This window comes from Aotus nancymaae, unplaced genomic scaffold (genome assembly GCF_030222135.1).
Source record: "Aotus nancymaae isolate 86718 unplaced genomic scaffold, 86718_ANA_hifiasm-v0.15.2.pri h1tg000089l, whole genome shotgun sequence".
NCBI classification, from domain to species: Eukaryota; Metazoa; Chordata; class Mammalia; order Primates; family Aotidae; genus Aotus; species Aotus nancymaae.
In genome coordinates this window covers 24,313,639-24,323,814 of record NW_026988504.1, presented here as the reverse complement: position 1 = coordinate 24,323,814, position 10,176 = coordinate 24,313,639, and the positions used below count along the sequence as shown (strand labels likewise).

The following is a 10,176-nucleotide window of genomic DNA, read 5'->3' as shown; positions in this document are numbered from 1 at the left end:
ATAATACAATCATCAATATCAAGAAAGTAACTAATCCTCAGCAGCTGATCAAATTTCACCATTTGTCCCAATAATGTCTTTTATGCATAATGATCCAATTTGAGATAACGCTTAGCAGTTACTGCAAACCTTTAGTCTCCATCAGTCAGGGGAATAATAGTTCCTCATTCTTTCTTTGGCTTTCATAACCTTGACACTTTTAACGATCAGAAGACAGTTAATCTGCAAAATGTTGCTTAGTTTGGTCTTATCTTACATTTCCTCACGATTAGATTTAGGATATGTATTTATCTTTGGCAGGAATAGCATGAAAGGGACGCTGTGCTCTCACTGCATCCTATCAGGTGGTACACAATTTTGATTTCCCCATTACTATTGATGTTAACCTTGACCACTAGGTTAAGGTGGTATCTGCCAGAGTTTCCAGTGTAAAGTTACCTTTTTTTTTTTGAGATGGAGTCTTGCTCTGTTGTCCAGGCTGGAATGTAGTGGCACGACCTTGATTCACTGCAACCTCCTCATTCCAGTTTCAAGTGATTCTCCCACCTCGGCCTCCCAAGTAGCTGGGATTATAGGCAAGTGCCACCCCCTTGGCTAATTTGTGTGTGTGTGTGTGTGTGTGTGTGTATACAAAAACATACATATATATATATATATTTTTTGTGTGTGTGTGTGTGGAGATGGGGTTTTGCCACATTGCTCAGGCTGCTTTAGAACCTCTGGGCTCAGGCCAGGTGGCTCAAGTCTGTAATCCCAGCACTTTGGGAAGCTGAGGTGGGCAGATCACTTAAGGCCAGGAGTTTGAGAACAGCCTGGGTAACATTGGAAAAACCTCATCTCTACTCAAAATATAGAAATTAGCCAAGTGTGACACTGCACACCTGCAGTCCCAGCTGTTGAGGAGGCTGAGATAACAGAATCCCTTGAACCCAGGAGGCGAAGGTTGCAGTGAGCCCAGATAGCACCACTGCACTCCAGCCTGGGCAATAGAGGAGACTTCATCTCAAAAAGAATTAAATTAAATTAAAACAAAAAATAAAACCCCAGGGCTCAAGTGATCCTTCTGCCTCAGCCTCCGAAAGTGCTGAGAATACAGACATGAACCACCTCACCCGGCCTTATTTATTTATTTATCTGAGAAGGAGTCTCACTCTGTCCCCCAGGCTGGAGTGCAGTGGCACAATCTCAACTGACTACAACCTCTGCCTCCCAGGTTCAAGCAATTCTCCTGCCTCAGCCTCCTGAGTAACTGGGATTACAGGTGTGCGCCATCATGTATTTTTGTATTTTTAAGTAGGGACGGGGGTTTCACCATGTTGGCCAGGCTGGTCTCCTGACCTTAAGTTACCCACCCTCCTTGGCCTTCCATAGTGCTGGGATTACAGGTGTGAGCCACCGCAATCCGGCCCTTATTTATTTTTTTGAGACAAAGTCTCACTTTGTCGTCCAGGCTGGAATGCTGTGGCATGAACATGGCTCACTGCAGCCTCAACCTCCTCGGCTCAGCAATCCTCCCACCTTGGCCTCCCAGTTAGCTAGGACTACAGGTACACGCCACCTTACCTGACTAATTTTTTGTGAGTTTTTTTTTTTTAGAGACAGGATCTTTTTTTGTAGAGACAGGATCTCCCAAGCTGGTCTCAAATTCTTGGGCTCAAGCAATCCTGCCTTGGCCTCCCCAGCTGTTGGGATTACAAGTGTGAGCCACTATGCCCGGCCTACTTTAAAAAAATATATTTTGGAGAGTTTTCTGGTAAAAACTGGAAAATCTGCTAGACAGATTCTAAAATAACTGTAACACTTTATTTGATATTTTAATATTTAGTCTGAAATTTTCATTTCCAAAATGTCAATTTCTATTCACAAATTTCTTTTTTTTTTTTAACAGTTTTTTCTTTGCTGAGATTTCTTTTCTTTTCTTTTTTTTTTTTTTTGTTTAAGATGGAGTCCCACTCTGTCACCCAGGCTGAGGTGCAATGGTATAATCTCGGCTCACTGCAACCTCTACCTCCTGGGGTCATTCGATTCTCCTGCCTCAGCGTCTTAGTAGCTGGGATTACAGGCATGTATCACCATGCCAGGCTAATTTTTGTATTTTCATAGAGATGGGGTTTCATCATATTTGTCAGGCTGGTCCTGAACTCCTGAGCTCAGGTGATCTGCCTGAGTTGGTCTCCTAAAGTTCTGGGATTATAGGCATGAGCCATTGTGTCTGAGTGGAATGTTTTAAAATTAATTGTGGCTATGGTTGCACAATTCTGTGAATATTAAAAATTGTTGACTTGTATGCTTTAAATGGGTGAGTTGTATGGTATATTAATTATATCTCAATAAAGCTATTACAACAAAAAGATTCAGCAGTTTTGAAAATAGAACTCTCTCTCTCTACATATATATATGTATATGTATTTTTTTTCTTTTCTTTTCTTTCCTTTTTAATCTTGAGCTCAAGTGTTCTTCCTGATGCAGCCTCCCAAATTGCTGGGATTACAGGTGTGAGCCACCATGTCTGGCCTGAAAATATAATATTTGGAAATAAAATGATAAATTCAATAAATGAAATCACCAAGATTGGAGGAGACTCTAAACTGAATGAAGACAGAAATTAACCCATGTTACAAACGAACAACAAAACCATACTGAAGGAGAAGAAAAAGAACCCTTCCAAGTACCTTTTGAACAAATTATTTTGGCTATATTTTTTCAGTCTAGAGGGGAAGAAAAAACTACAAGGAAATTCCTGGAGGGAAAAAAATTTCTAGAGGGAAAAAAAGATGCGAAGAAAAGCTATTCTTTTTAATAGCTTGGTTTTTCACAGTGGCATGGGAATAGCGATTATGAAATTATATTGTGCATATTGTAGAGTTAAGCAATGACATAAATAAGAAGGTAGCAGCTAGAGTTCTCACTGTGGGAAAAAGTAGATATAAATATAAATTAGGGAATACAAAGAAGTCTTGATGGGTGAAACTGGAGTTAGAGGCATCAGTATAAACCCACAATTTCATATACATCTGTAGAGATAGAGGTTTGGCCTCTGTGTGTTGAAGTCTTCGAAGCAATAACACAATGTAAAAATGAGCAGGCTTGGTACTCAGATCCTGGTTTCTGAATATTATTCCTTACAACAAAGAAACAGCTTCTTAGAGAAATGGACGGCTTTAGGGTTGGAACAGAGAAAGTATAAGTTAAGCTTGAAATATCCTGTTGTGGCTGGGCACAGTGGCTCACGCCCATAATCCCAGCACTTTGGGAGGCCAAGGCAGGTGGATCATGAGGTCAGGAATTCAAGACGAGCCTGGCCAACATGGGAAAACCCCATCTCTACTAAAAATAGAAAAATTAGCCAGGTGTGGTGGTGTGCGCCTATAACCCCAGCTACTTGGGAGGCTGAGGCAGGAGAATTGCTTAACCTGGGAGGCAGAGGCTTCAGTGAACCGAAATCATGCCACTGCACTGCAGCCAGGGCGACAAGAGCAAGACTCCGTCTCCAAAAAAAAAAGGGAAAGAAATATCCTGTTGTGATAGAAATAAGGAAGTCCCTTCCATCCCATGCCACTGTCCACTTCTCAGCAAAATGATGGGAATATGTCAAAACACAGGAGGAAGTTCCATTTCCAGTAATGGCTGAGTAATTCCCATCACACCAAGTCTTCTGTAAATAAGAACCATATACTCAGAGCAGAATATTAAAGAACAAACAGGAGGCTGAGGTAGGAGAATCACTTGAACCCAGGAGGCGGAGGTTGCAGTGAGCCGAGATGGTGACAGTGCACTCCAGCCTGGGCAACAGAGTGAGACTCTGCCTCAAAAAAGAAAGTTATGTCATCAGAGTCCTAAAAGGAGTAAGAGTGTAAGACCAAAAACTTATTCAAAGAAATAATGGCTGAGGGCTGGGCGCGGTGGCTCACGCCTGTAATCCTAGCACTTTGGGAGGCCGAGGTGGGTGGATCACCTGAGGTCAGGAGTTCAAGACCAGCCTGGCCATCATGGTGAAACCCCATCTTTAAAAAAAAGAAAAGAAAAAGCAATAATGACCGAAAATTCCTCAAATTTGACAAGAGACCTGGAACTACAAGTTGAAGGAGCTGAGAAAACCACAGACATGATAAACTCAAAGACATCTATGCCAAGACACATAATAATCTAACTCCTGAAAACTAATAACAAAGAAAAAATCTTGAACAGCATTAAGAGAAAAACATCTTTCTCACAGGGGAAAAACAGATTGAACCACAGTCAATTTCTCATGAGAATCTAAAAAAGGCCAGAAGGAAGTGGCACAACTTTTTTCAAATGCTGAAAGAAAAAAACTATCAAAAATAAAAGGAAATCAACATATTTTCAGATGAGGAAAAACTAAGAGAATTTGTCACTTGTAGATCTACCCTTTAAAAAATGGTTAAAAGGGGGCCGGGTGCAGTATCTCACGCCTGTAATCCCATCACTTTGGGAGGCAGGCGGCTCACTTGAGGCCAGGAGTTTGAGACCAGCCTGGCCAACATGGCAAAACCCAGTCTCTACTAAAAATACAAAAATTAGCCAGGTGTGGTGGCACACACCAGTAATCCCAGCTACTCTGGAGGCTGAGATAGGAAAACTGCTTGAACTCTGGAGGTGGAGGTTGCAGTAAGCCAAGATCACACCACTGCAATCCAGCCTGGGTGACAGAGCAAGACTCCATCTCAAAAAAAAAAAAAGCTAAAGGAAGTTCTTGAAAAGAAAGGGAAATAATAAAAGAAGGAACCTTGGAACATCAAGGATGAAAAAAATGGAAAACAAATACATGAGTAATTATAATATACTTTCCTTCTTGTATTAGTCACCTAGAATTTCCATAACAAAATACCACAAACTGGGTGACTTAACCAACAGAATTTGTTTTCTCACAGTTCTGGAGCCTGGAAGTCTAAGACGAAGGTGTCGGTAGGCTTGGTTTCTCCCGAGGTCTCTTATTTTCGCCTGTAGATTGCCACCTTCTTGCTGTGTCCTCCCATGGTCTTTTGTCTGTGTGTGCCCACTCTTGGTGTCTTCTCCTCTTCTTTTTTTTTTTTTTTTTGAGACAGAGTCTTACTCTATCACCCAGCCTGGAGTGCAGTGGCGCTATCTCAGCTCACTGCAACCTCTGTCAACCGGGTTCAAGTGATTCTCCTGCCTCAGCCTCCCGAGTAGCTGGAATTACAGGTGCCTGCCACTGTGCCTGGCTAATTTTTGTATTTTTAGTAGAGATGGGGTCTCACCATCTTGGCCAGGCTGGTCTTGAACTCCTGGCCTCGTGATCTACCTGCCTTGGCCTCCCAAAGTGCTGGGATTACAGGCATGAGCCACTGCACCCTGCCTTTTCCTCTTCTTAAACGGACACCATTCCTGGCTGGGTGTGGTGGCTCACCCCGTAACCCAGCACTTTGGAATGTCGAGGCAGGAGAATCGCTTGAGGTTAGGTTTGAGACTGACCTGGCCAACATGTTGAAACCTCCGTATCTACTTAAAAAAAAAATAAATACAAAAATTAGCTGGGTGTGGTGGCACACGCGTGTAATCTCAGCTACTCAGGAGTCTCAGGCACTAGAACTACTTGAACCCAGGAGATGGAGATTGCAATGAATTTAGATCTCGCCACTGCACTCCAGCCTGGGCGACAGAGTGAGACCCTATCCCCCCCCACAAAAAAGGGGATAATTCAATAATTCCTGTTGAATTAGCATCCCACACTTATGGACTCATTTAATCTTTATTTATTTAATATTTTTTGAGATGGAGTCTCACTTTGTTGCCCAGACTGGAGTGCAATAGTGCAATTTCAGCTCACTGCAACCTCCACCTCCTGGGTTCAAGCAATTGTCCTGCCTCAGCCTCCCGAGTAGCTGGGATTACAGGTGTGTGACACCACTCCTGGCTAATATTTTCTGTATTTTTAGTGAAGACAGGGTTTCACCATGTTGGTCAGGCTGGTCTTGAACTCCTGACTTCAAATGATCTGCCCATTGTGGCCTCCCAAAGTGACGGTATTACAGGCATGAGCCACTGTGCCTGGCCGTCATTTAATCTTAATTACATTTTTAAAGGCCCTATCTCCAATGTACAGTCACAGTAGGGGCTAGGGGTTCAACACATGAATTTGGGAAGACACAATGCAGTCTATAACACTTCTCCTCTTGAGTGTTCTCAATTACATTTGATGGTTGAAGCAGACTGTATGACATTGACCAATGTGGTTTGCAAAGTATGTTGAGGAAATATTTAAGACAATTATGTTGTAAAAAGGCTGAAATGGAGGTCAAAGTTTTGTACTTCACTCAAGCTGATAAAAGTATTGACACCAGTTGACCGTGATAATTTATGTATGCATAATGTAAAACCCATTACAAACACTTAAAAAATCTATACAAAGAGATACACTCAAAAACACTACAGGAAAATTAAAATAGGATTTAAAAAAAGGTACAAGTAGACCACAGTAAGCCAGAAAAAAAAAAAACACAGAGACAACAAGAGGCACAAGCAGAAAACAAAAAATAAAATGGCAGACTTAAGCCTTTTATTTATTTATTTTCTGATTTGTTTTTAGCAATGGAGTCTGGCTTCAAGGCTAGAGTGCAGTGGCATGATCGTAGCTCACTACAGCTTCAGACTCCTGGGCTCAAGTAATCCTCCCACCTCAATTTCCCAAGTAGTTGGGACTACAGACACATATGCCACCACTCCTGGCTAGTTAAAAAAAATTTTTTTTGGCCAGGCCTGTAGTCCCAGCTACTTGGGAGGCTGAGGCTGGATCGCTTGAGCCCAGGAGTTCTGGGCTGTAGTGCGCTATGCCGATCGGGTGTCCACACTAAGTTCAACATCAATATGGTGACCTTCCAGGAGCGGGGGACCACCAGGTTGCCTAAGGAGGGGTAAACCAGCCCAGGTCGGAAACGGAGCAGGTCAAAACTCCCGTGCTGATCAGTAGTGGGATCATGCCTGTGAATAGCTACTGCACTCCAGCCTGGGCAACATAGCGAGACCCCATCTCTTAAAAAATATATATATATATATTTTTTAAATTATATATATATAAATTGAAAAAAAGAAAAAAATTTTTTTTGGTAGAGATGAGGCCAGGTGTGGTAGCTCACGCCTGTAACCCCAACACTTTTCAGTGAGCCGAGATCACACCACTGCACTCCAGCCTGGGCAACAGAGTAAGACTCCGTCTCAAGAAGTTCAAGAAGGAGCTGGGCGTGGTGGCTCATGCCTGTAATCCTAGCACTTTGGGAGGCTGAGGTGGGTGGATCACCTGAGGTCAGAAGTTCAAGACCAGCCTGGCCATCATGGTGAAACCCCATCTTTAAAAAAAAAAAAGAAGATGAAGAAGGATCACTTGAGCCCAGGAGTTTGAGATCAGTCTGGCAACATAGCAAGATCTCATCTCTAGCAAAAAAAGACCATCCTGGCCAACATATTGAAACCCAGTCTCTACCAAAAAATACAAAATTAGCTGGACGTGGTGGCGCGCTCGCCTCTAATCCCAGCTACTCAGGAGGCTGAGGCAGGAGAATTGCTTGAACCTAGGAGGTGGAGGTTGCTGTGAGCCGAGATCACGCTCCTGCACTCCAGCCTGGTGCCTGGCGACAGAGCAAGACTCCGTCTCAAAATAAAATAAAATAATAAAAAAGTCACAAACGTTTCTCGGCCTTGTGTCACTCAGTCCTTTCCCTTGTTCCCATCCCAAGATTTCTCATGTTTTCCACATTTCCTTTCCTTAAAAAGTCTCTTTCCATAGCATTCTTAACTTCCACAAGTCAAGAGGCTCACTGCCTCATGTGTCTGTCACAGGAGTCATGAGGGTTGCATAAAATGTCACATGCCTCAGGCTCATTCATATCTCCTTGTCCATGCAATCATTAGCAGAGCTTCAAGATCTCTTGAGCAGAGGAAGCCTCAAGATCTCTTAGGAAGAGGTTTTTACTTTTACCAAACAGGCCTTTATCTTAAACACTCACAGGCTTTGAAAGTAAAAGCAGAAGTGTTTTAAGGAACTCAGAGTGAAGTTGTAAAAGGGACTACTTCTATGGAAACAAACTGCTAATTAACAGGTCACCTAAAGGTTGTAGTAGGAGAATTCTCTCAATGAACACTCAAATCAGATTTTTGGTAGAACGGTTTAAGAATCAGAATTCATTTTCACATAAAAAGAAAACTTTAAAAATGGAATTCTGGTTGCAAAAAGGAAAGTATAGGCCAGGTGTGGTGGCTCACGCCTGTAGTCCCAGCACTTTGGGAGGCCAAGGCAGGTGGATCACTTGAGGTCAGGAGTTTGAGACCACCCTGGCCAACATCGTGAAACGCCGTCTCTACTAAAAAATACAATAATTAGCTGGGCGTGGTGACACGCACCTGCAATCCCAGCTACTCTGGAGGCTGAGGCAGGAGAATTGAACCTGGGAAGTGGAGGTTGCAGTAAGCTGAGATTGAGCCACTGCACTCCAGCTTGGGCAACAGATCAAGAGACTCCGTTTCAAAAAAAGGGAAAATGTGTTTAAAATTATTTGACTGGACACAACCGATGATCTATTGTCATGTCAAAGAATACAACCAGAAGTAAAATTTAAAATCAAAATTTGATCTTTTGCTGTGTTAGGGCTCAGAAAACAATACCCCAAAATTACAGCCTCAGAAGCAAAAGTTTCTCCAACCTTCTCCTGCCCTCCCTACTCTTAGTTCCATTCTCCCCTGAGAGTAGCCATGGAAACTAGAATCCTTCCTCCATAAGGTGGCTCACAGAAACCAGAACCCCATTTTCCCAAAGCCAGCCATAAAACCTAAAAATAGTACTCAAACTTTCCTCCAACTTTCTGTGTAAGCACTGTCCATAAATAAATTATCTGCCTACATTGTTTAACTGTAGGTCATAAGACCCCTGATTAGAGAGAGGGTCCTGCCTTATACCCAGAAGGAAGGAATGCATGCTCAGAGAAGCCAAGAAGAATCTAGACAGGCAGGCCTTGCTGGGTTTCCCCACTTAGTACATTAGCACTGGATGATGCCCTTTTTGTTCAATTATATTTCTACATGCTTCCATACTTTGCTAAACCTGAGCATAAAAATAGACAATTTCCCATGTATCTTTGGGTCTTGATTCTTTTTTTTTTTTTTTTGAGACGGAGTCTTACTCTGTTGCCCAGGCTGGAGTGCAGTGGCGTGATCTCAGTTCACTGCAACCTCTGCCTCCTAGGTTCAAGCGTTTCAAGTGATCCTCCCTCCTCAGCCTCCCAAGTAAATGGGATTTTTTTTTTTTTTACTTATGTCTTTGAGTACTTTTCACTGAATTAATTTTTGTATTTTTAATAGAGATGAGGTTTCACCTTGTTGGCCAGGCTGGTCTTGAACTCCTGACCTCAGGTGATCAACCCACCTGAGCCTTCCAAAATGCTGGGATTACAGGCATGAGCCACTGCACCTCGCCTGGATTTTGATTCGGAAGGCTCCCCTGTATACATGTTGAATAAATTTGTATGCTTAATCCACCTTTTGCAAGTGGATTTTGTTTTTGAGACAGAGTCACACAATCTTTTTTCACTGCAATCTCTGCCTCCCATGTTTGAGCAGTTCTCCTGCCTCAGCCTCCTGAGTAGCTGAGATTATAGGTGTATGCCACCACGCCTGGCTAATTTTTATGATTTTAGTAGAGACGGGGTTTCACCATGTTGGCCAGGCTGGTTTTGAACTCCTGACCTCAAGTGATCTGCCCGCCTCAGCCACCCAAAGTGCTGGAGTTACAGGTGTGAGCCACTGAGCCCAGTGCAAGTTGATTCTTCAGTGAATCTTTAGAAGGCCAAGGGGACCCTATAGCTGCCAACCACTTGTAAGTAAATAGTTGGAAAATTATGCAGAACAAAATTTTCTTCCCAAAATTGGTAAAGGACGTGTACTCAGTTGAATAGTGTTTTCCCAAAATTCACGTATAGGCCGGGAGCAGTGGCTCCTGCCTGTAATCTCAGCACTTTGGGAGGCCAAGGTGGGAAAATCACTTGAGGTCAGGAGTTCAAGACCAGCCTGGCCAACATGGTGAAACCCCATCTCTACTAAAAATACAAAAAAATGAGCCAGACATGGTGGCAGGTTCTGTAATCCTAGCTATTCCAGAGGTTGAGGCAGGAGAATTGCTTGAACCCAGGAAGCGGAGGTTATAGTGAG

General features: G+C 42.9%; 1 non-coding gene across 1 annotated transcript; it reads right to left on the bottom strand.

Annotated features, from left to right (window-relative positions):
* Positions 1–1,741: 1,741 nt before the first annotated feature.
* LOC135271728 (U7 small nuclear RNA) lies at positions 1,742–1,803 on the bottom strand. Its single transcript, XR_010339864.1, has one exon. It is a non-coding gene; the product is annotated as a U7 small nuclear RNA (small nuclear RNA).
* Between the last annotated feature and the right edge of the window lie 8,373 nt (positions 1,804–10,176).